Here is a 22,946-nt window from a genome sequence, read left to right as displayed (position 1 = left end):
AAAGAGGTAAGGGGGAGTGTTTCTTTCAAAAGAGGTAAGGGGGAGTGTTACCTTCAAAAGAAGTAAGGGGGGAGTGTTACATAAAAGAGAAGTAAGGGGGGAGTGTTACGTAAAAAAAAGGTAAGGGGGGAGTGTTACCTTCAAAAGAGGTAAGGGGGAGTGTTATCTTCAAAAGAGGTAAGGGGGGAGTGTTTCTTTCAAAAGAGGTAAGGGGGGAGTGTTGCATAAAAGAGAAGTAAGGGGGGAGTGTTACGTAAAAATAAGGTAAGGGGGGAGTGTTACCTTCAAAAGATGTAAGGGGGGAGTGTTTCTTTCAAAAGAGGTAAGCTGGAGTGTTACCTTCAAAAGAGGTAAGGGGGGAGTGTTACCTTCAAAAGAGGAAAGGGGGGAGTGTTACCTTCAAAAGAGGTAAGGGGGAGTGTTACGTTCAAAAGAGGTAAGGGAGGAGTGTTACATAAAAAAGAAGTAAGGGGGGAGTGTTATCCTTCAAAAGAGGTAAGGGGGGAGTGTTACCTTCAAAAGAGGTAAGGGGGAGTGTTACCTTCAAAAGAGGTAAGGGGGGAGTGTTACGTAAAAAAGAGGTAAGGGGGGAGTGTTTACCTCTAAAGAGGTAAGGGGGGAGTGTTACATTAAAGAGAAGTAAGGGGGAGTGTTACGTAAAAAAGAGGTAAGGGGGGAGTGTTACGTAAAAAGAGGTAAGGGGGGAGTGTTACGTAAAAAGAGGTAAGGGGGGAGTGTTACGTAAAAAGAGGTAAGGGGGGAGTGTTACGTTCAAAAGAGGTAAGGGGGGAGTGTTACCTTCAAAAGAGGTAAGGGGGAGTGTTTCTTTCAAAAGAGGTAAGGGGGAGTGTTACCTTCAAAAGAAGTAAGGGGGGAGTGTTACATAAAAGAGAAGTAAGGGGGGAGTGTTACGTAAAAAACAGGTAAGAGGGAGTGTTACCTTCAGAAGAGGTAAGGGGAAGTGTTACCTTCAAAAGAGGTGAGGAGGGAGTGTTACGTAAAAAAGAGGTAAGGGGGGAGTGTTACCTTCAAAAAAGGTAAGGGGGAGGGTTACGTAAAAAACAGGTAAGGGGAGGAGTGTTACCTTCAAAAGAGGTAAGGGGGAGTGTTACCTTCAAAAGAGGAAAGGGGGGAGTGTTACCTTCAAAAGAGATAAGGGGGAGTGTTACGTTCAAAAGAGGTAAGGGGGGAGTGTTACATAAAAAAGAAGGGGAGGAGTGTTATCCTTCAAAAGAGGTAAGGGGGGAGTGTTACCTTCAAAAGAGGTAAGGGGGAGTGTTACCTTCAAAAGAGGTGAGGAGGGAGTGTTACGTAAAAAAGAGGTAAGGGGGGAGTGTTACCTTCAAAAGAGGTAAGGGGGAGTGTTACCTTTAAAAGAGGTAAGGGGGAGGGTTATGTAAAAAACAGGTAAGGGGGGAGTGTTTACCTTCAAAAGAGGTAAGGGGGGAGTGTTACATAAAAAAGAGGTAAGGGGGGAGTGTTACGTAAAAAGAGGTAAGGGGGGAGTGTTGCGTAAAAAAGAGGTAAGGGGGGAGTGTTATGTTCAAAAGAGGTAAGGGGGGAGTGTTACCTTCAAAAGAGGTAAGGGGGGAGTGTTTCTTTCAAAAGAGGTAAGGGGGGAGTGTTACCTTCAAAAGAGGTAAGGGGGGAGTGTTACCTTCAAAAGAGGTAAGGGGGGAGTGTTACCTTCAAAAGAGGTAAGAAGGGAGTGTTACATAAAAGAGAAGTAAGGGGGGAGTGTTACGTAAAAAAGAGGTAAGGGGAAGTGTTACCTTCAAAAGAGGTAAGGAGGGAGTGTTACATAAAAGAGAAGTAAGGGGGGAGTGTTACGTAAAAAAGAAGTAAGGGGAGGAGTGTTATCCTTCAAAAGAGGTAAGGGGGGAGTGTTATCCTTCAAAAGAGGTAAGGGGGGAGTGTTACCTTCAAAAGAGGTAAGGGGGAGTGTTACCTTCAAAAGAGGTAAGGGGGGAGTGTTACCTTCAAAAGAGGTAAGGGGGGAGTGTTACCTTCAAATAAGGTAAGGGGGGAGTGTTACCTTCAAAAGAGGTAAGGGGGGAGCGTTACGTAAAATATTCGCAAATATTCGCAATCGCGAATATTCGATTTCCGAATATTCGCGAATACTTTCTCCGCCCTTCTTTTGCATCAGAGCCAATCAGAGTTCTCCTACCACAGTTGTCAGAGGTTAGCAACCTCCATAGCAACCAATAGGAACCTGCCTGCACGACCAGTATATAAGATCACTCCCAGCAGTATTTCAGTGCAGATTCACAAGGTGGCTAGAGAGAGTGGAGTGTTTCTGTGTGATCTTAGAGCTTAGAGCATCAGCATTGTGCTTCCTATAGTGCTTTCAGTTCTGATTTTCCTGCTTCTAAACTGCTTTTTTCAAATCAAAAGACCCAACAGCTTTTCTAAAAGCTCAGATTTGTGTTGTTTTGTCCAGGTTAGTGTAGCTTAGTGTTAGATAGATTTATGTGTAGTTAGTGTAAGTGTACATTTCTTTAAGGTAGCTTAGTTTAGTGTCTGTGTTTTGTGTAAAAAAAAAAAAAAAAAATTAGCTTTAGTTTAGTCATATAAGTTTGTGTAAGTAGTTAGTGTTTGTTTAGTGCATATTAGTTTAGTATTTGTAGTCCTCGTCTTTGTCCTTGTCAGTCAGTGTAAAAAAAAATAATGTTGCTTTAGTTTAGTCATATAAGTTTGTGTAAGTAGTTAGTGTTTAGTGCATATTAGTTTAGTATTTGTAGTCCTCGTCCTTGTCTGCGTCCTTCAGTCTAGAAAGAAAAAAAAACTTTTAGGTGTAGTAGTTTTATTCTAGTTTAGTAGCTGTCTACGTCTTTGTCTGCGTCTTTGTCTGCGTCTTTGTCTGCGTGCCTGTCTTGCTAAAAAAACAAACACTCCTTTCTCACATTTCCCCCCCCAATAAAGTTTACCCCCCCCACATCAGCAAGTATGAGCAGCATACGTGGCCGTGGCAGCAGGGGTAGGGGAGTTACTCCCAGTGCTGGGTCGTGCCAGCACGGGGTACCTCTCGCGCCCCTACTAGTGGTAGAGGATCAGGTGGAAGGGGAGTCCGCCTCATCCGCGATTTTTTTCCCTCGGGCAGCCGCACAATATTGCCTTCTCAGGCTCCAGTAGTGGTGGAGTATATGGGGCACAGCAGTGCCACTGAGTCGTCAGTCCCGACTCCCAGTAGCACCACCAGTACACGGTGCCTTTAGTACCCACCCCCAGCCCCCAAGAGTCCAGCCTCTTACTGTTTGACAGCGACAGTGAGAGGGATATCTTGGGGGAGGCCCTGCATCAGGCAAGCATCCAGTTCTGTCCTGATGGTCAGGACCTTTTTGAAGGGATGATGGAGGAGGAGGATGGGGTACCTGCTGTCAGTATCCCAGAGACATCCCTTCCAAGTGGTGCTGGTGTTTTTGTGCAGAAAAAACCCCGCACCTAGTCAGACCCAGGCATCGGTGAGGGGACAGCGGAGCCAGGCTAGCGGCTCCATGTCAGCTGTTTCCCTCAGACCACCACATTTCAGCCCTGGGTCTGACATATCTGGGGGCGAAGAGGAGGGTGACCCAACATGGGTGCCACCTGCCTTGTCGGTTCACAGCAGCAGTGACGACGAGGAAGGTAGGCACCCTGGGCAAACGGTGCGCCAGGTCACCAGGGAGACCAGCGTCAGGGTCTCCACTGGTGATGGCAGCAGGAGGTGTCAGCAGCAGCAGGCAGCTCCACCTGTGCGCACCGAGTCCCAGCAGGTGCAAGTCAGCGTCACCCCATCTGACAGGAGGGTGGCGCTGAAGTCACCTGTCTGGGCCTACTTCACCCTGGTAGCAGATAACCAGACCATAGCCATCTGCCATATCTGAAGTGCTTGGCTCGGGTGGGTACCACAGCTCTGAAAAAGCACCTGAGAATCAACCACTGGCGGGAGTATGACCAGATGAAGCGTGGTGGTGGTAGCAGCGCCACCACCACAAGTGAGCAGGGTACAGCAGCCCCTGCCACAGCTTCATCTGTTCCCAGCAGGTCATGCCCCCCCGCTCCCTCTAGTAGAGGTACTGGTACCGGCAGCCAGACCTCTACTTCCACAGCACCCTCCTCTTCTGTGTCCTGCACTGCCGTCCGGCGCCAGGCATCGCTTTCCGACGCCTTCGAACGCACCACTCCCTTCCCCCCTGGAGACCGACGTGTGCGTTCCCTCAATGGGCTCCTGGCAAGGGTTATTGCCCAACATCTGCTTCCCTTCAACATTGTTGACTGCAACCCCTTCAGGCAGATGTTGGAGCAGGCCCAACCCCAATGGCGTGTCCCCAGCCACCATTTCTTTGCCAGGACTGGTGTCCCTGCCCTACACCAGCACATTGTGCAGAATGTAACCCTGTCGCTGGATCACGCTGTCAGCGACAGGGTGCATCTCACAATGGATGGCTGGACCAACAGGCATGGGCAGGGCCGGTACATCAGTTTCACGGCCCATTGGGTTTCCCTCCGAGGTGCCGGGGAGGGATCGGCGGCATCAGATTTTGTGGTGCCGCCCCGGGGTGTCCAGGGGAGAACTGCTGGTCTCCCTCAAGCCACTGTCTCCGCAGCTGCTGAGCCTCCCAGCAAGCGCCCCCGTAGCTACTCAAGTGTGGGGCACGTGCGCTGTCAGGCCGTGCTCCAGCTTGTTAGTTTAGGGGACCGGAGACACACTGGAAAAGAAGTGCTGACCGCACTTCAGGCTCAGGTCCAGAAGTGGCTGACACCCCGAAGGCTCCAGGCAGGTATGGTTGTCTGTGACAACGGCAGAAACCTACTCTCCACCCTCCAGGCTGGCAGTCTGACCCACGTGCCCTGTCTGGCACATGTCCTCAACCTTGTGGTGCAGAAGTTCCTGCGCACCTATCCCGGGTTGAGTGACATTGTGCTAAGGGTACGTAGGATTGCCAGCCACTTCAGGCGCTCCCCAACCGCTACCGCGTCCCTGTCCAAGTTGCAGCGGGACAACAGCCTGCCCCTTCACAGGCTGATTGTGGACAGTGTGACGCGGTGGAACTCCACCCTCCACATGCTGGAGAGGTTGTGGGAGCAGCGAAGGGCGGTGAAGGAATACCTGCTGGAGCAAGGCACTGCCGGCCCATCACAAACACTCCCGTACATCACCAGTGCGGAGTGGGGGCAGATACACCAGGTCTGCCATGTGTTGGCCCCTTTCGAGCAAGCGACCAAGATGGTGAGCAGGGAGCATATCGGCCTCAATGACGTGCTCCCTATAGTGTTCCTGCTGGACAGGGCACTAGATCGGTTATATACCGTTTGGAAGCTGCCACCATCCGCAGTGGAAGCGGGCTATACCCAAAGGCCAGTTCATCAGAATAAAACGAAATTGCAACTCTATGACCGATTATCAGACACAAACAAACACCTTGATCGATAGGTTTGTAGATAAAGGTTATGATAGAGAAAGGTTGGAACAAACCAGATTGGAGATAGGATCTCTGAACTGGAATGATATGCTAAAAGAGAGAGTAACCGAACCCCCCAAAAAGAATGATGTCACCTTCATAACGGGATTTAATGCAGACTACAAAGTGTTTGAAAACATCATTAGAAAACACTGGCCCATCATATTGGGAGACCCACAACTCAACACAATTTTACCAACCAGACCAAAAATTGTGTATAGAAGAGCAAAAAGAATATGAGATTCCTTGGTTAAAAATGTACCGGACCCACCTAGAAAGATGATATCCTTCCTTGACCAGAAGGGTTTTTATAGGTGTGGAAGATGCAAACCCTGTCGCACCACAAAAGGACCAAGAAATTTCAATCTTATACCAACAAAGAACAATTCAAAGTGGATAAGCTGATCACGTGCAGCAGCACACACGTCACGTACGTATTGGAGTGCGAGTGTGGGCTGCAATACGTGGGCAGAACCACAAGAAAACTTTCGTTGCGAATGGGAGAACACATCAGAAATGTTAAAAAAGGGTTCATACATCATAGTGTGTCATTGCACTTTAAAAACAAACATAAAAAAGACCCCAGTAAAATGAAGTTTTACGCCATTGACAAAATTGAACAGAATTGGAGGAACTTAAATTTGAGGAGGGAAGTATCGAGGAACGAAACCGAGTGGATTTTTAGATTGGACACACTCAAGCCCAGGGGAATGAATGTGGAATTAGATGTAAATTGTTTTTTGGAAGATTTTTGATGATTTGGGTATCCCACATTACATTTCCCCTTTAAGAAACAATATTCACTATTAAGTATTAGACATTAATGTGTATTAAGAAATTAGTAACATACGGTCAAGATACTAGTAATGATATAAACAGAGAAGTGTCTATGTATAGAAATGTTGCAGTATATGTATAAAAATTAGATTGCAGATTGTTATAAAAATATTGCAGCATAAGAAACAAAAACTATATAATTTTCCCTGCTTTTTTATGGTTTTGAATTTTTAGTAAATACAATTTTTAGTAACAGAATTTGAGCAATAAAAAGTTGTTTTATTGTACAGTGTCCCTGGCAGCGTCAACCAGACACGTTGACTGCTATTCAGGGATTATTTCCAGTAGTTAAAATGCCTGATGACTCACCCTGTATGGGGAATCAATGAATATCCAAAACAGGCATAGAATAACATAGGGTGCCAGCAACCAAAATGGAGGCACGGGCACTTCCTGTGATGGAGGCAAGATGGCCGCACGCACACTTCCTGTTGAGGTGATAAGCCACTAAGGGAAAATACACAGGGCGATGAGCGCCTGCATACAGGGGGATGGACAGGGGGGAAAAAACGGAGGTAATAGCGCGCACAGCGCTATACATACATAGCCACCCAGACTGCTGGGTACATCCCAACCCATGATATCCAGCACTAGCAGACGAAATGGCAAACGACTGCATAGATGCTGGGTATCCAGGAAGTAAGATGGCGGAACTGGAACTTCCTGTGCCATTAGCTAAGATGGCGGCCGGAAGACTTCCTGTTTCCAGTGACTAGCAGACGAAATGGCAAACGACTGCATAGATGCTGGGTATCCAGGAAGTAAGATGGCGGAATTGGAACTTCCTGTGCCATTAGCTAAGATGGCGGCCAAAGGACTTCCTGTTTCCAGTGACAACTTTGCAGCTTTACAGGTAAAACACAGGGGTATAAATTCAGTTGAAACAGTAGTGTCCACAGCTCTCCTGACGACGCAAATAGCGAAACGCGTAGAGGCTGCCTGGACACACACATAGAGGGTGAAGCACATTAGCATGCAAGGACCCCTTGTAGCAACACATGCGGAGAAAAGCGGGGCATGCACACCTCCTAGGACGCCATTTAAATGCTGGTCAGGGGCTTTTAACGGTTGACACTGCCAAAGACACTCAGTGCCGGTCAGAGGCACTTTATATTGTAAGTGTTATTTTTTACCTTTTTTAAATAAATATATTTTTTAACATACTACACCATGATGAGCCCCTTGTCTTTGAGGATTTAGGGATACCTTGTAAAAGGAAAAAGGAGGTAACACCCACTGACGGATAAAGAAAAGACACCACCTTGGAGCCTATTAATATCTGGGGTCTGGTGAGTGTTGATTTTAACCATTGGTGATGGTGGCACATTTTTATCGGGTGGAAGAGATAGCGGCACTTGTCTGTATACAGCACCACCAACATTGAACCTTTTGTTTGCTGGAACCTACTGTATAGGATCAAGATTGCTTGTCATTGGACTATTTTCAGTGCAGCTAGCACATTGCACTTTTTATTGGTTGTTTGATAACTACATATATATATATATATATTTTTGCTATACATAATTTTTTGGGGATTACCTGTTTCCAATACCAGTTATTGGACAATTCACGGTGCAGTTGGCACATTGCACATTGTGTGTTTTATATAGTATACTTTTTTCTGTATTGTTTTCATTATTTAGCCGGCTAGTAGCAGCAACGATAGTCACTCTTTCACAGGAGCACTGTGGCATATTGATTGATGTGTATGCCGATACACCAATTTATATTTGTGATTCAAAAACTGTGTCACATATGCATGATTTAAATTTAATTTATATATTTTCACAGATTGTTTGTATTTAGGTTACTCATATTTAAGATTGGGCACATTGTGGCCCTGATATATATATTCCACTTATGGTTGAGGGTGTATTATATTAAGTCACAGCTCACATTTCCAGAGACTAAACCCTCTGGATAATTAGATCAGCGCAGTAACATTTTTTCCTATGCACTATTAACCCCTACCAAGGGCACACAGTACTGCAGCAGATCACGGTTTATATTCATATTCATTTTATTTTCTTTTGCGCCGGTGACACTCACAACCAAGGGCACTAGATCGCCTGCTCGAAGCTGGGGAGAGTGCCTTGGTGGAGCAGGAGGAGGCAACACTGCTCCACCAAGACCAGGCCCAGGACGAGGAGGAGGAGGAGGATGATGATGATGAGGAGGTTACTGGTGACGTCCTGGAGTCAGGGCCTGGTCAGGAGGGAGAGCCGGTGTTGGGGGCACCGATAGTCCGGGGGTTGGGCATCTCTGAGCGCGAGCAGCAGCGCCTCCAGCATGAAGAGTCAGACGTCATGGACCCGGGCAGCCATGAGGAGTCACAGCGGGCTGTGCTCTTCCCCATGGCTGCCCACATGCTGAGATGCCTCAGGAGGGACCCCCGGGTTAAGACTATCAAGGAGAGGGATGAATTTTGGATGGCCACCCTTTTAGATCCAAGATGCAAGGGGAAACTGGAGCAGTTCCTCCCAGCCAGCCGGAGGCAGCACCGGATGGAGGAACTGCAGGCACGCATAGTCAGTCGGTTGGAGCAGGCAACTCCCCGGCCTCCAGTTGTCCCCCCTCATCTCACCCAGCAGGTGGCTGCACCCAGCAGCAGCAGCAGCAGCAGCCGAGCAGGGGACCTAATGGGTGAGATGAGGATGTTCTTCCAATCTGAGCGACCCAGTACCAGCAGCAGCAGCAGCAGTCACCACCAGTGGCTGGCCCACATGGTGGCAGACTACATGGGGTCTGTCGGTACTTCTGACAGTATGAGCACCGACGACCCCATGGAGTACTGGGTTGCCAGATTGGACACCTGCCGCGAGCTCGCTCAGTATGCGCTGGAGTTATTGTCTTGCCCCCCTCCAGCGTACTATCTGAGCGGACATTCAGCACGGCAGGTGGGGTGGTCACGGACAAGAGGGCCCGTCTGTCGACAGACTCCGTGGACAGACTCACATTCATCAAGATGAATGAGTCCTGGATCGGCGGTGACTTTCTGGACCCCGCCGTCGGTTCAGGGCGCTGAAGGGTCCCTTGTCATTCATTCCCTGATGTATTTATACCTTTGAAACTCATAGTGGGCAGGTAGTGTTAAGGGCATAAATATTTCCATGCTGTGTCATTAAGCCACTATAAGGAGTCCTGATGCTGCTGCCACATTATTTTGAAAAGTAATTGCTCATCATGAATTTAAAAAGTCACGTATAGCATAGAAATAACGTTAATCAAACTTTTAAATTATGAGGCACTATGCGATAGTCAGGCTACAGCTACTTAAGGCCTGTGTCATTCTGCTTTTCAAATTTAATCACCATGCTACTGCAACTTCAAGCTTTTGTAATTTTGCCACCATATGGGCTCCTACTGCTAATGCCAAAAGGCTGAGTGATTATGTACCGATATATTACTCATACTGCTGCTGTCACCTTTTGTCCGAGAGATTTGCCACTTTCTATTACTACTGCTGCTGCTGATGGCACCTCTTGCCCAAGCTATTTGCCATTTTATTACTCTTACCCCTGCTGCTGCTGCTGATGGCACCTCTTGCCCGAGTGATTTGCCATTTTTATTACTCTTACCGCTGCTGCTGCTGCTGCTGATGGCACCTCTTGCCCGAGTGATTTGCCATTTTTATTACTCTTACCACTGCTGCTGTTCATGGCACCTCTTGCCCGAGTGATTTGACACTATATTGTCTACTATTACTACTACTGCTGCTGCTCACGACACCTATGTCACAAGTTATTTGCCACTATATACTACTATTACCACTGCTGCTGTTCATGGCACCTCTTGCCCGAGTGATTTGACACTATATTGTCTACTATTACTACTACTGCTGCTGCTCAGACACCTATGTCACACGTTATTTGCCACTATATACTACTATTACCACTGCTGCTGCTGCTGTTCATGGCACCTCTTGCCCGAGTGATTTAACACTATATTGTCTACTATTACTACTACTGATGCTGCTCAGACACCTATGTCACAAGTTATTTGCCACTATATACTACTATTACCACTGCTGCTGTTCATGGCACCTCTTGCCCGAGTGATTTGACACTGTATTGTCTACTATTACTACTACTGCTGCTGCTCAGACACCTATGTCACGAGTTCTTTGCCACTATATACTACTATTACCACTGCTGCTGCTGCTGTTCATGGCACCTCTTGCCCGAGTGATTTGACACTATATTGTCTACTATTACTACTACTGCTGCTCACGACACCTATGTCACAAGTTATTTGCCACTATATACTACTATACTACCACTGCTGCTGTTCATGGCACCTCTTGCCCGAGTGATTTGACACTATATTGTCTACTATTACTACTACTGCTGCTGCTCACGACACCTATGTCACAAGTTATTTGTCACTATATACTACTATTACCACTGCTGCTGCTGCTGTTCATGGCACCTCTTGCCCGAGTGATTTGACACTATATTGTCTACTATTACTACTACTGCTGCTGCTCAGTCACGACACCTATGTCACGAGTTATTTGCCACTATATACTACTATTACCACTGCTGCTGCTGCTGTTCATGGCACCTCTTGCCCGAGTGATTTGACACTATATTGTCTACTATTACTACTACTGCTGCTGCTCAGTCACGACACCTATGTCACGAGTTATTTGCCACTATATACTACTATTACCACTGCTGCTGCTACTGTTCATGGCACCTCTTTCCCAAGTGATTTGACACTATATTGTCTACTATTACTACTACTGCTGCTGCTCAGTCACGACACCTATGTCACAAGTTATTTGCCACTATATACTACTATTACCACTGCTGCTGCTGTTCATCATGGCACCTCTTGCCCGAGTGATTTGACACTATATTGTCTACTATTACTACTACTGCTGCTGCTCAGACACCTATGTCACGAGTTATTTGCCACTATATACTACTATTACCACTGCTGCTGCTGCTGTTCATGGCACCTCTTGCCCGAGTGATTTGACACTATATTGTCTACTATTACTACTACTGCTGCTGCTGCTCACGACACCTATGTCACAAGTTATTTGCCACTATATACTACTATACTACCACTGCTGCTGTTCATGGCACCTCTTGCCCGAGTGATTTGACACTATATTGTCTACTATTACTACTACTGCTGCTCACGACACCTATGTCACGAGTTATTTGCCACTATATACTACTATTACCACTGCTGCTGCTGCTGTTCATGGCACCTCTTGCCCGAGTGATTTGACACTATATTGTCTACTATTACTACTACTGCTGCTGCTCAGACACCTATGTCACGAGTTCTTTGCCACTATATACTACTATTACCACTGCTGCTGCTGTTGTTAATGGCACCTCTTGCCCGAGTGATTTGACACTATATTGTCTACTATTACTGCTGCTGCTCAGACACCTATGTCACGAGTTATTTGCCACTATATACTACTATTACCACTGCTGCTGTTCATGGCACCTCTTGCCCGAGTGATTTGACACTATATTGTCTACTATTACTACTACTGCTGCTGCTCAGACACCTATGTCACAAGTTCTTTGCCACTATATACTACTATTACCACTGCTGCTGCTGCTGTTCATGGCACCTCTTGCCCGAGTGATTTGACACTATATTGTCTACTATTACTACTACTGCTGCTGCTCAGTCACGACACCTATGTCACGAGTTCTTTGCCACTATATACTACTATTACCACTGCTGCTGCTGCTGTTCATGGCACCTCTTGCCCGAGTGATTTGACACTATATTGTCTACTATTACTACTACTGCTGCTTCTCAGTCACAACACCTATGTCACGAGTTATTTGCCACCATATACTACTATTACCACTGCTGCTGTTGCTGTTCATCATGGCAAATCTTGCCCGAGTGATTTGACACTATATTGTCTACTATTATTACTACTGCTGCTGCTCACGACACCTATGTCACAAGTTATTTGCCACTATATACTACTATTACCACTACTGCTGCTGTCAAGTCTTGCCCAAGTGTTTAGATGCTATCTAGTACTATTACCACTACTGCTTGTAAATGTTGCCTGTGTGATAATTACATTATATTTTAACACTACTGCTGCTGCCTTCATGCTGAGTAATGCTTCATGACCTCTCTGGCACAGCGGATCCACCAACAGCCTCCGCTACAAGCTACCAGACCGGATCATAACAGCAAGTGTGACTAAAACACTGAACTTTATGTTAAACCCTGGTTTGCGGCCTTTATACTGCAACCATTATCCTGTCTGCAAGAGCAAATCTGCACTCTCTCTCTCTTTCTTGCTCTCTCTCTCTCTCTCTCTCTCTCTCTGTATATATATATATATATATATATATATATATATATATATATTGTAGCTTTTGTTATATTAATGTTTCAACAGTTTAGTTTGTGTTAGTAGTGTCTGTGTCCGTGTATTTAAGTTTGTCTTAGGTTTGTGTTAAATAAAATAATAGTATAAAATGTTTTTGGTTATTATGAAGTTAGATGTGTTGAAAAACCTAACAATCTCAATAAGAAAGGAAACATTTTAAAAGAATACATTTTTTTATTAAAAGAAAAAAAAAATTAAATGTAATTTTGCATGAGCTTGTGAAGCTCAGCCATCGCGTCAAAATTATTCCCCTGCTGTTGCTCCAGCTGTTGGTTTTGGAGGTCTAGGATCCGCATTTTACAGCGATTTGAGAGGATTTTATCATTGGTCCTCTGGATGAGACTGTGTTTTTCCTCCATCTTTTTTAAAACTGTTAGGATATAAGAAAAAAAAAATTAGGATTTCAAAGACCGTTACCAAATAAATAAAATATTTATGTTGCTTATTAAACAATCATTATCATGTCTATACAATTGTTATGTGTCTAGCACATATACTTCTATCATAAATACCATATTATTGTTCTGAAATCTGACGGGTGCGATTTAAATGCTGTCCATTTTTATATCTACATCTTATTGTTGAAATGTTATTAATCTTTGTGCACATATTTACCCTCCTGACTGAGGCTCACAGGAACCGTCTCATCCTCCTGCTCCTTTTCTCCATCACCCGATTCACCAGGAGTTTGGGGGGGGGTTGCAGCTCCTCATCTTGCTCCTCAACAGGAGCTGGGGGTGGTAAACACTGGGAGGGCCCTGGCTGCTCCTCATCCCTCTCCTCCTGTGCATCCTCCTCCTGCTCCTCCTGTGCATCCTCCTCCTGCTCCTCCTCTTCATCCTCCTCCTCTGCGGCCTGTCGCCTTGTGCGCTTGGGGCGCACAGATGGTAGAGGAGCTCCTATAATAACACAATGATTTCTAATAAAAAATGATTTCTAATAACGTATGCAAATTCTGTGTACTCTGCTGTATTGTATATGAATACAAATTTATTTATATAGACAGTTAACCAATGGGATAATGTTATATTAAAGGGTCTTGCTGGCACTACAGGGGACTGAGTGTGAGCTGGGCTGCCACCATGGTAAAATGAGCTGTTTGTGTTTCCTTTGTATTATTCTGACGATCTCATGTTAAAAAAAGGGCCTGATGGAGTACACGGGATTACTGTGATAACCCCACGCCTAGCACAGGAATTTAGTGGTAATTGAGTTATAAAATTCCACCCCTTCCCCTTTAACCCACCACACCACCACTTTAATTCCATGGTTTAACTTGATAGAATAATGATAGAAAAGGGGGAGAAGGTTTCAATTCCCCCTTTTCTCATGGGAAAGCGGCAGGACTTAATAAAATTAGTAGTGACGGTTTCAAGTTCCCTTTTTGGGAACCTAATAGGGCTCTTTAGGTGTAAGCTGGTCCTCATGTGGCCTAGTTAGCTGGAAAACGTGTTTTTCCCGTTTTTTTTGTGAGCACGAGGTGATCACGCGGCCTACATGTGCTTTTCCCACACTTTTTAGGCCTGTGGGCCTGGTACCAGTTGGTTCTGGAAAAATCCAGTGTTAGTTAGGGGTATATAAGTAGGGTTCCGTCAGCCTTGCTCTCAGTCACCTCAGTAGACAGGACTGTGGTGTTCCCCAACCCACCCTTTTTTCTTTTCTTTTTGTCGCGGCTGCTAATTATGTGGGATGGTCACCTTTGTTTTAAAAAAAAAAATTTTTTTTTAATTATACTAAGGGGACAAATCTGTTTAGTTTAGTTGTTGTTGGATACATTTTAAAGTTGGAATATATTTATGTACAGCCTGAGCCGTAGTGACTACTAGGCTGTTTTTTAAGTTATTAAAGTATTTATTTAAAATATATGTCTGAAATCCAATAATAAAGCAGCCTCGGCCAGTATTAGTCCAATAATGGTGTGTCTTGTTTGTTTAGTTTAATTATAGTTAATAAGTGTTCCTGTCTGCTGTCCCATGTCTTTTTTCAACAGTACTATGAATACCTTGGGTGGTGAAGATATATGTTACCACAACATGGCGTCTGGGTTAACAACATCTACCCTAAGGTTAATTACATATGACCTTACATAACTGTCACCAATAACATACCTGGATGAAATTCATCTCGGATCTGTGTGACCCGGGCCATGTGGCGCCTCTTTAGGTCAGACCACTTTTTTAGGATGGCCATGTGGTCATGTGTGCGGCCATGAATTTTCCGTAACTCCCGCAATAGGGAGCGGACTATTTTTTTTTTGTCCTGCTGGCTCCGGATTTCATCATATCCCTGTTGCAGGAACCTCTGCAAGATGAAGAACAAAGTATATTATAATACTTTTGTTTAAACCCTTATGGATATATGACGTAAATGTATGGTATTCAACAATTGGAAGCATTCTCGCCTTATTAATCACTGACAGGGGTAACATGACAGATTTTATATCTTGCCATTTTGGTCGCCACCTTTTTTGCATAAATATAACAGCCATTATCATTTGCATAATTATGTATATATGAGTAACAACACAGGATACACGTATAGGGGAGAAATGAGTTGCTATTCATCTGACTGCTATAATTATTTTTTGACCCTTATACTGGGCCTGTACAATAGATTATTTTTTTTCATCCCTATCTTTATATATGAACAATAATATGTTTGTTTCTTTTGACTTTTTGATGAATTAATTTTGAATAAATAATGGAGTTGATGTTATTTAAAAACTACAACTACCAGCATGCTCAGATACACCATGTAGCTCACCGTCACCAGCTGTACCACAATTATACTTTAACTCCCAGCATGCCTGGACAGTCAATGGCTGTCCGGTAATACTGGGGAGTTGTTTTGCAACAGCTGTAGGCTCCGTTTAGGAAACAGTGCCGTACCAGACGTTTTTCTTTTTTATTGTGGAGGGGAGGGGGGCTATGTAGGGGTATGTGTATATGTTGTGTTTTTAAATTTTTATTTAGTGTGGTGTAGTGTTTTTATGGTACAGTCAGAGGGGCGTGGGGTTCACAGTAGTTTCCCGCTGAGGGTTTGAGCTGCAGCGCCAAATTTGCTTCAGCTAGAAGCACACTGTAAGCCCCAGCCCATGTGAATGTACCCTGTACATTCACATTGGGGGAGAGGGGGGGGGGGGGTTATTGCAGCCAGTTGCATGCAGGGAGTTGTAGTTTTGCAACAGCTGGAGGCACAATGGTTGCAAAACACTGCGAGTTTGTTACCTAACTCAGGGTTTCAAGACCAGTGCGCCTCCAGCTGTTGCAAAACTACTACTCCCATCAGGCATGGTCTGTCAGTGCATGCTAAGAATTTTACTTTTGCTGCATCTAGAGTGCCACAGTTTAGAGACCCGTGTATAGTGGTCTGAAAAATGTGGGCCTGCAGAACTTGCAAAACTAGAAGTCCCAGCATGCCCAGGCATGCTGGAAGTTGTAGTTCTGCAACATCTAGAGGGCAGTATGTATTCGAACGTCCTTGGGCCTTAAGGACCCTGAAGTCAGGACGTTCGGATACGTCCTATGTCCACAACATGTTAATTATGCTAAATAGCAAGGAAAGTGCCTAAATACACATTTACCAACCAGGGTGTCTGCAGCTGTCCAGGCATGCTGGGAGTTGTAGTTTTGCAACAGCTGGAGACACACTGTTTGGGAAATACTAATATCTGATCTTATATCCTAACTTTTAAATAGGGCTGTTACTGATCAAAATTTTTCTGTTCGATTAATCGTTTTTTTTTAAAATCAATTAATCGACTAACTTCGATTAATTATAACACACATACAGATCCAACTACTTTTAGCTGATCTCCTTGCAGGCTGATTCCCAGTGCAGCTACCAACCACTGGAAAAATGGATAGCAGGATACAAAAAAACACACAAAGGCAGCGCTCGATGGGAATAGCATTAAAACTTTTATAGTCTTCAAGTAGGTAACCAAATAAATATTGCACTGGAGATAAAATCGATGTAGCTACATAAACTGTAAAAATGATGCGAGAAATAACAAACGATACCAAAAGCAGTCATAAAAACATGTAGCTAAGTATGATACTGGTATAAAAATTTGTACAACGATACCACTGCTGAATCCAGATGAGGAGAGGTTAACATCAGTCCATTGGCATGTAGATGTCCCATGAAGGGAACTATCACAACTCCCAGTGGATGGTTGTAGAATCCCAGGTTGATAGAGGGAAGTGATAGAGGGAAGTGTAACAGCCCTTGCGTGTGGCAGATAGTAAGGCATGCAGATATGAAGGCACAGCAAAGAAGCCCTTCAAATGGACACGGCAAGCCCCGCCGGTGTCCGTGACATTACTGGATCTCCGACAGTACTCCCTGAAGGCCCAGAAGCCGGCGGAGAGGTGAGTACCAATCAAAAGAATTTTAATCGATCAAAAAGATTTTGATCGATCAAAAAAATTAAAGATTAATCGATTAATTAAAAGTTAATTTGCACAGCCCTACTTTTAAACTAGTCTAAAATGCAGTTAAAGATAATGAAATAACAGTGGTGAAATTACTTACACTAATCAACAGTTTTTCCTCACTGGATGAAAAGTTACTCCCCACCATCTTCGCTTCGCTGGGCAGCACAAAATAGCGATCCGAAAATCGACTGGCAAAGATCCAGGAAATGCTCTTCTTTCTCGCGTGTTATTCGCGCGCATGCGCGGACGAGAATTTCGCAATCATTTTCGCATGCGCATTAGCGAAATTTCACAATGAAATTTTTTGGTTTAAAATATCACGAATATTCGATTTTTGCGAATATTTCACGAATATTCGCCTATATATTCGTGATATATTGCGAAATCGAATATGGCGTATTCCGCTCAACACTAGTAAGGGGGGAGTGTTTACCTTCAAAAGAGGTAAGGGGGGAGTGTTACATAAAAGAGAAGTAAGAGGGAGTGTTATGTAAAAAAGAGGTAAGGAGGGAGTGTTACCTTCAAAAGAGGTAAGGGGGAGTGTTACGTTCAAAAGAGGTAAGGGGGTAGTGTTACGTAAAAAAGGGGTAAGGGGGGAGTGTTTACCTTCAAAAGAGGTAAGGAGGGAGTGTTACATAAAAGAGAAGTAAGGGAGAGTGTTACCTTCAAAAGAGGTAAGGGGGAGTGTTACCTTCAAAAGAGGTAAGGGGGAGTGTTACGTTCAAAAGAGGTAAGGGGGAGTGTTGCATAAAAAAGAAGTAAGGGGGGAGTGTTATCCTTCAAAAGAGGTAAGGGGGAGTGTTACCTTCAAAAGAGGTAAGGGGGGAGTGTTACATAAAAAAGAGGAAAGGGGGGAGTGTTACCTTCAAAAGAGGTAAGGGTCCCGTTACCTTCAAAAGAGGTAAGGGGGAGTGTTACGTAAAAAACAGGTAAGGGGGGGAGTGTTACCTTCAAAAGAGGTAAGGGGGAGTATTACCTTCAAAAGAGGTGAGGGGGGAGTGTTACCTTCAAAAGAGGTAAGGGGAGAGTGTTACCTTCAAAAGAGGTAAGGGGGGAGTGTTACCTTCAAAAGAGGTAAGGGGGGAGTGTTACCTTCAAAAGAGGTAAGGGGGGGAGTGTTACCTTCAAAAGAGGTAAGGGGGGGAGTGTTACCTTCAAAAGAGGTAAGGGGGGGAGTGTTCCCTTCAAAAGAGGTGAGGGGGGAGTGTTACGTTCAAAAGAGGTAAGGGGGGAGTGTTACGTTCAAAAGAAGTAAGGGGGAGTGTTACGTAAAAAAGAGGTAAGGGGTGAGTGTTACCTTCAAAAGAGGTAAGGGTCCCGTTACCTTCAAAAAAGAGGTAAGGGGGGAGTGTTACGTAAAAAAGAGGTAAGGGGGGATTGTTACGTAAATAAGAGTTAAGGGGGAGTGTTACATTCAAGAGAGGTAAGGGGGGAGTGTTACCTTCAAAAGAGGTAAGGTGGGAGTGTTACCTTCAAAAGAGGTAAGGTCGGAGTGTTACGTTCAAAAGAGGTAAGGGGGAGTGTTACCTTCAAAAGAGGTAAGGTGGGAGTGTTACCTTCAAAAGAGGTAAGGTCGGAGTGTTACGTTCAAAAGAGGTAAGGGGGAGTGTTGCCTTCAAAAGAAGTAAGGGGGAGTGTTGCCTTCAAAAGAAGTAAGGGGGAGTGTTACGTAAAAAAGAGGTAAGGGGGGAGTGTTACCTTCAAAAGAGGTAAGGGTCCCGTTACCTTAAAAAGAGGTAAGGGGGGAGTGTTATGAAAAAAAGAGGTAAGGGGGGAGTGTTACGTAAAAAAGAGGTAAGGGGGGAGTGTTATGTTCAAAATAGGTAACGGGAGTGTGACCTTCAAAAGAGGTAAGGGGGAATGTTACCTTCAAAAGAGGTAAGGGGGGAGTGTTACCTTCAAAAGAGGTAAGGGGGGAGTGTTACCTTCAAAAGAGGTAAGGAGGGAGTGTTACATAAAAGAGAAGTAAGGGGGGAGTGTTACGTAGAAAAGAGGTAAGGGGGAGATGTAGCTATACGCGTTTATGGGACCCATTCTGATCAACCAGTACTTTTATGATCTATTTACATTCTATAAGAGGTAAGGGGGAGTGTTACCTTCAAAAGAGGTAAGGGTCCTGTTACCTTCAAAAGAGGTAAGGGGGGAGTGTTATGAAAAAAAGAGGTAAGGGGGGAGTGTTACGTAAAAAAGAGGTAAGGGGGGAGTGTTATGTTCAAAATAGGTAACGGGAATGTGACCTTCAAAAGAGGTAAGGGGGAATGTTACCTTCAAAAGAGGTAAGGGGGAGTGTTATCTTAAAAAGAGGTACGGGGGGAGTGTTACATTCAAAAGAGGTAAGGGGGGAGTGTTACCTTCAAAAGAGGTAAGGGGGAAGTGTTACATAAAAAAGAGGTAAGGGGGGAGTGTTACCTTCAAAAGAGGTAAGGGGGAGTGTAACCTTCAAAAGAGGTAAGGGGGAGTGTTACCTTCAAAAGAGGTAAGGGGGAGTGTTACGTAAAAAAGAGGTAAGGGGGGAGTGTTACCTTCAAAAGAGGTAAGGGTCCCGTTACCTTCAAAAGAGGTAAGTGAGGAGTGTTATGTAAAAAAGAGGTAAGGGGGAAGTGTTACGTTCAAAAGAGGTAAGGGGGGAGTGTTACATAAAAAAGAAGTAAGGGGGGAGTGTTACGTAAAAAAGAGTTAAGGGGGAGTGTTACATTCAAGAGAGGTAAGGGGGGAGTGTTACCTTCAAAAGAGGTAAGGTCGGAGTGTTACCTTCAAAAGAGGTAAGGGGGGAGTGTTACGTTCAAAAGAGGTAAGGGGGAGTGTTACCTTCAAAAGAAGTAAGGGGGAGTGTTACGTAAAAAAGAGGTAAGGGGGGAGTGTTACCTTCAAAAGAGGTAAGGGTCCCGTTACCTTCAAAAGAGGTAAGGGGGGAGTGTTATGTTCAAAATAGGTAACGGGAGTGTGACCTTCAAAAGAGGTAAGGGGGGACCACCCAAAGGTGTTTGGGACTTTAAATGAGGATACCTCTGTGATGTATCTCCATCCTTGTGTCTGGACTTTATATGAGATTACATCCATACTATGGGCCAGATTCACGTAGATCAGCGGATCTTTAGATCCGCTCGATCTACCTGATTTAAGATCCGCTGTTACGTAAAAAAGAGGTAAGGGGGGAGTGTTATGTTCAAAATAGGTAACGGGAGTGTGACCTTCAAAAGAGGTAAGGGGGGAGTGTTACCTTCAAAAGAGGTAAGGGGGGAGTGTTACCTTCAAAAGAGGTAAGGAGGGAGTGTTACATAAAAGAGAAGTAAGGGGGGAGTGTTACGTAAAAAAGAGGTAAGGGGGAGATGTAGCTATACGCGTTTATGGGATCCATTCTGATCAACCAGTACTTTTATGATCTATTTACATTCTATACTTCACCTATTGCGTGGTTATGCTCAACCTCTATGTGGTCATATATGTTGTCATCGACTGTTATTTATTCAATGTATTTTTATACCAACTATTGTATTATGTATGAAATATATGTTCTGTACTTTTGTACAAGCTATTTGTTTCTACTAAATATTCTATTTTCTCAATACATGAACATTTCATCTATGGTTTGTTTCATTACTTTGTCCCCATTTAGCCCACTGTTTCATTTAAAGTCCCAAATTCCCTTTGTTGCAATTTTCCGCATATGGGATGGAGATAAGGGGCCAGATTCACAAAGAGATACGACGGTGTATCTCCAGATACACCGTCGTATCTCTGACTTACATTGGTCCTATCTATGCGTCTGATTCATAGAATCAGTTACGCATAGATATGGCTAAGATCCGACAGTGTTACACTGTGTTACACTGTCGGATCTTATTTTCAATTTGAAAACGGCGCCGGGGGCGTTCCCGCTGATTTACGTTGAATAATGTGTAAATCAGCGAGATACGCAAATTCACGAACGTACGCGGACCCGACGCAGTGTTCTTACGTAGTTTCCGTAGCGGCTTTCCCGGCGTATACTTACCCCTGCTTCGATGAGGCGCAGCCAATGTTAGGTATAGCCGGCGTTCCCGCGTCGAATTTGAATTTTTTAACGTCGTTTGCGTAAGTCGTTCTCGAATACGGACGGACGTCGTTTACGTAAGCGTCGAAACCACTGACGTCCTAGCGACGTCAGTGGGAGCAATGCACGCCGGGAAATTTCGCGGACGGCGCATGCGCATTTAAATCGGCGCGGGAACGCGCCTGATTTAAATAGTACACTCCCCCTAGCTGCGGAATTTGAATTCCGCCGGGGGATTTGCGATCCGCCGCCGCAAGTTTGGAGGTAAGTGGTTTGTGAATTACCCACTTGCCTCCCAAACTTGCGGGAGCGGATCTTAAATCAGGTAGATCGAGCGGATCTAAAGATCCGCTGATCTACGTGAATCTGGCCCAAAGTATGGATGTAATCTCATATAAAGTCCAGACACAAGGATGGAGATACATCACAGAGGTATCCTCATTTAAAGTCCCAAACACCTTTGGGTGGTCCCCCCCTTTTTTCTTATCGTACCAGGGATGGAAACGGTGGTCGGCAGCTGGCAGTGTTCCCCTGCCAGCCTTATATGGGGCTGTCCGTGCAAAGTGTGCATAATCTGTCCACACAAACGGCATACTTTAATTATGGTTTAATTTGCCATTCAGTTGCTGAACACACCACTTAGCTGCTTGCAAACATCACGCACTGTTTAGACCTTTTTTTTTTGTCTGCACCCCGGGATTGCGATGCACTCACTGTGCTTCCCTTCCTCCCCTTTGGGGGTACGGGCGGTTACCATCAGTGCATCGGCGTCACGTGCCATCCGGATGATGTCCATATTGGGCGTCGCCCTGTTGTATGGTTAGTATCCATCACAGCTGATCAAGTGGGTGTGTGTAGCATCTCTTCAGTACAGGCAATTGTGCCATCTGATTGAGGGCCCCGCCCCCACACTGTCCAGCGTGACGTTGGGGGCAGTCTGGTGCATTTGCTGGACGCATTATTTAAGCACCTTCCCAGTTATTCAGCCAGTGGCCATTTTCCATGCAGGTCTTACAGCCATCACTAGCTGTGGCCATCCTACTCGCATTCCAGGTATCCTTTGTTAATTTCTATGTATTTGTTACGCCCTTATCCCCTTACCATGTGGGTCACTGTTTGATGGACCTATTCATTCATTCATTACAGATACCTACCTGTACTATGAGGATACACTATAATTTTATTTTACCCATGGTCGCTGTGCTGTCTGGGAAGGATGCTTTATGCGCTCTGTTGTTTGCCTGCTGGTCTGCCACCTCTGTCCCGAGACGGGCATACGTTTGGTCTTAATTGTATTTACATTACCACTTTGGCATACTATGTAAGTAACCAGAATTGACTTACTACCTCTTTTTTGGTGGATCCAATTTTAATACCTTAATCACTAATCAAATCTGTATTCCAGATATCCCACTACATCCGCCCCTGATGAGTGTTTTTCATATACACGAAACGCCGCATCGGGCTTACAAAGATGTAGCTATACGCGTTTATGGGACCCATTCTGATCAACCAGTACTTTTATGATCTATTTACATTCTATACTTCACCTATTGCGTGGTTATGCTCAACCTCTATGTGGTCATATATGTTGTCATAGACTGTTATTTATTCAATGTATTTTTATACCAACTATTGTATTATGTATGAAATATATGTTCTGTACTTTTGTACAAGCTATTTGTTTCTACTAAATATTCTATTTTCTCAATACATGAACATTTCATCTATGGTTTGTTTCATTACTTTGTCCCCATTTAGCCCAATGTTTCATTTAAAGTCCCAAATTCCCTTTGTTGCAATTT

General features: G+C 44.6%; 1 long non-coding RNA gene across 1 annotated transcript; it reads right to left on the bottom strand.

The window, feature by feature from the left end:
- Positions 1 to 12,823: 12,823 nt before the first annotated feature.
- On the bottom strand, positions 12,824 to 13,426 carry LOC120944827. The gene is made up of 2 exons (XR_005750484.1): positions 13,285 to 13,426; positions 12,824 to 13,039 (listed from the first exon to the last, which is right to left on the bottom strand). It is a non-coding gene; the product is annotated as an uncharacterized LOC120944827 (long non-coding RNA).
- Between the last annotated feature and the right edge of the window lie 9,520 nt (positions 13,427 to 22,946).

The sequence above is a fragment of the Rana temporaria genome, chromosome 7 (assembly GCF_905171775.1).
Source record: "Rana temporaria chromosome 7, aRanTem1.1, whole genome shotgun sequence".
NCBI lineage: Eukaryota > Metazoa > Chordata > Amphibia > Anura > Ranidae > Rana > Rana temporaria.
The sequence above is the reverse complement of the archived record's forward strand: the minus strand, read 5'-3'. Positions and strand labels throughout refer to the sequence as shown.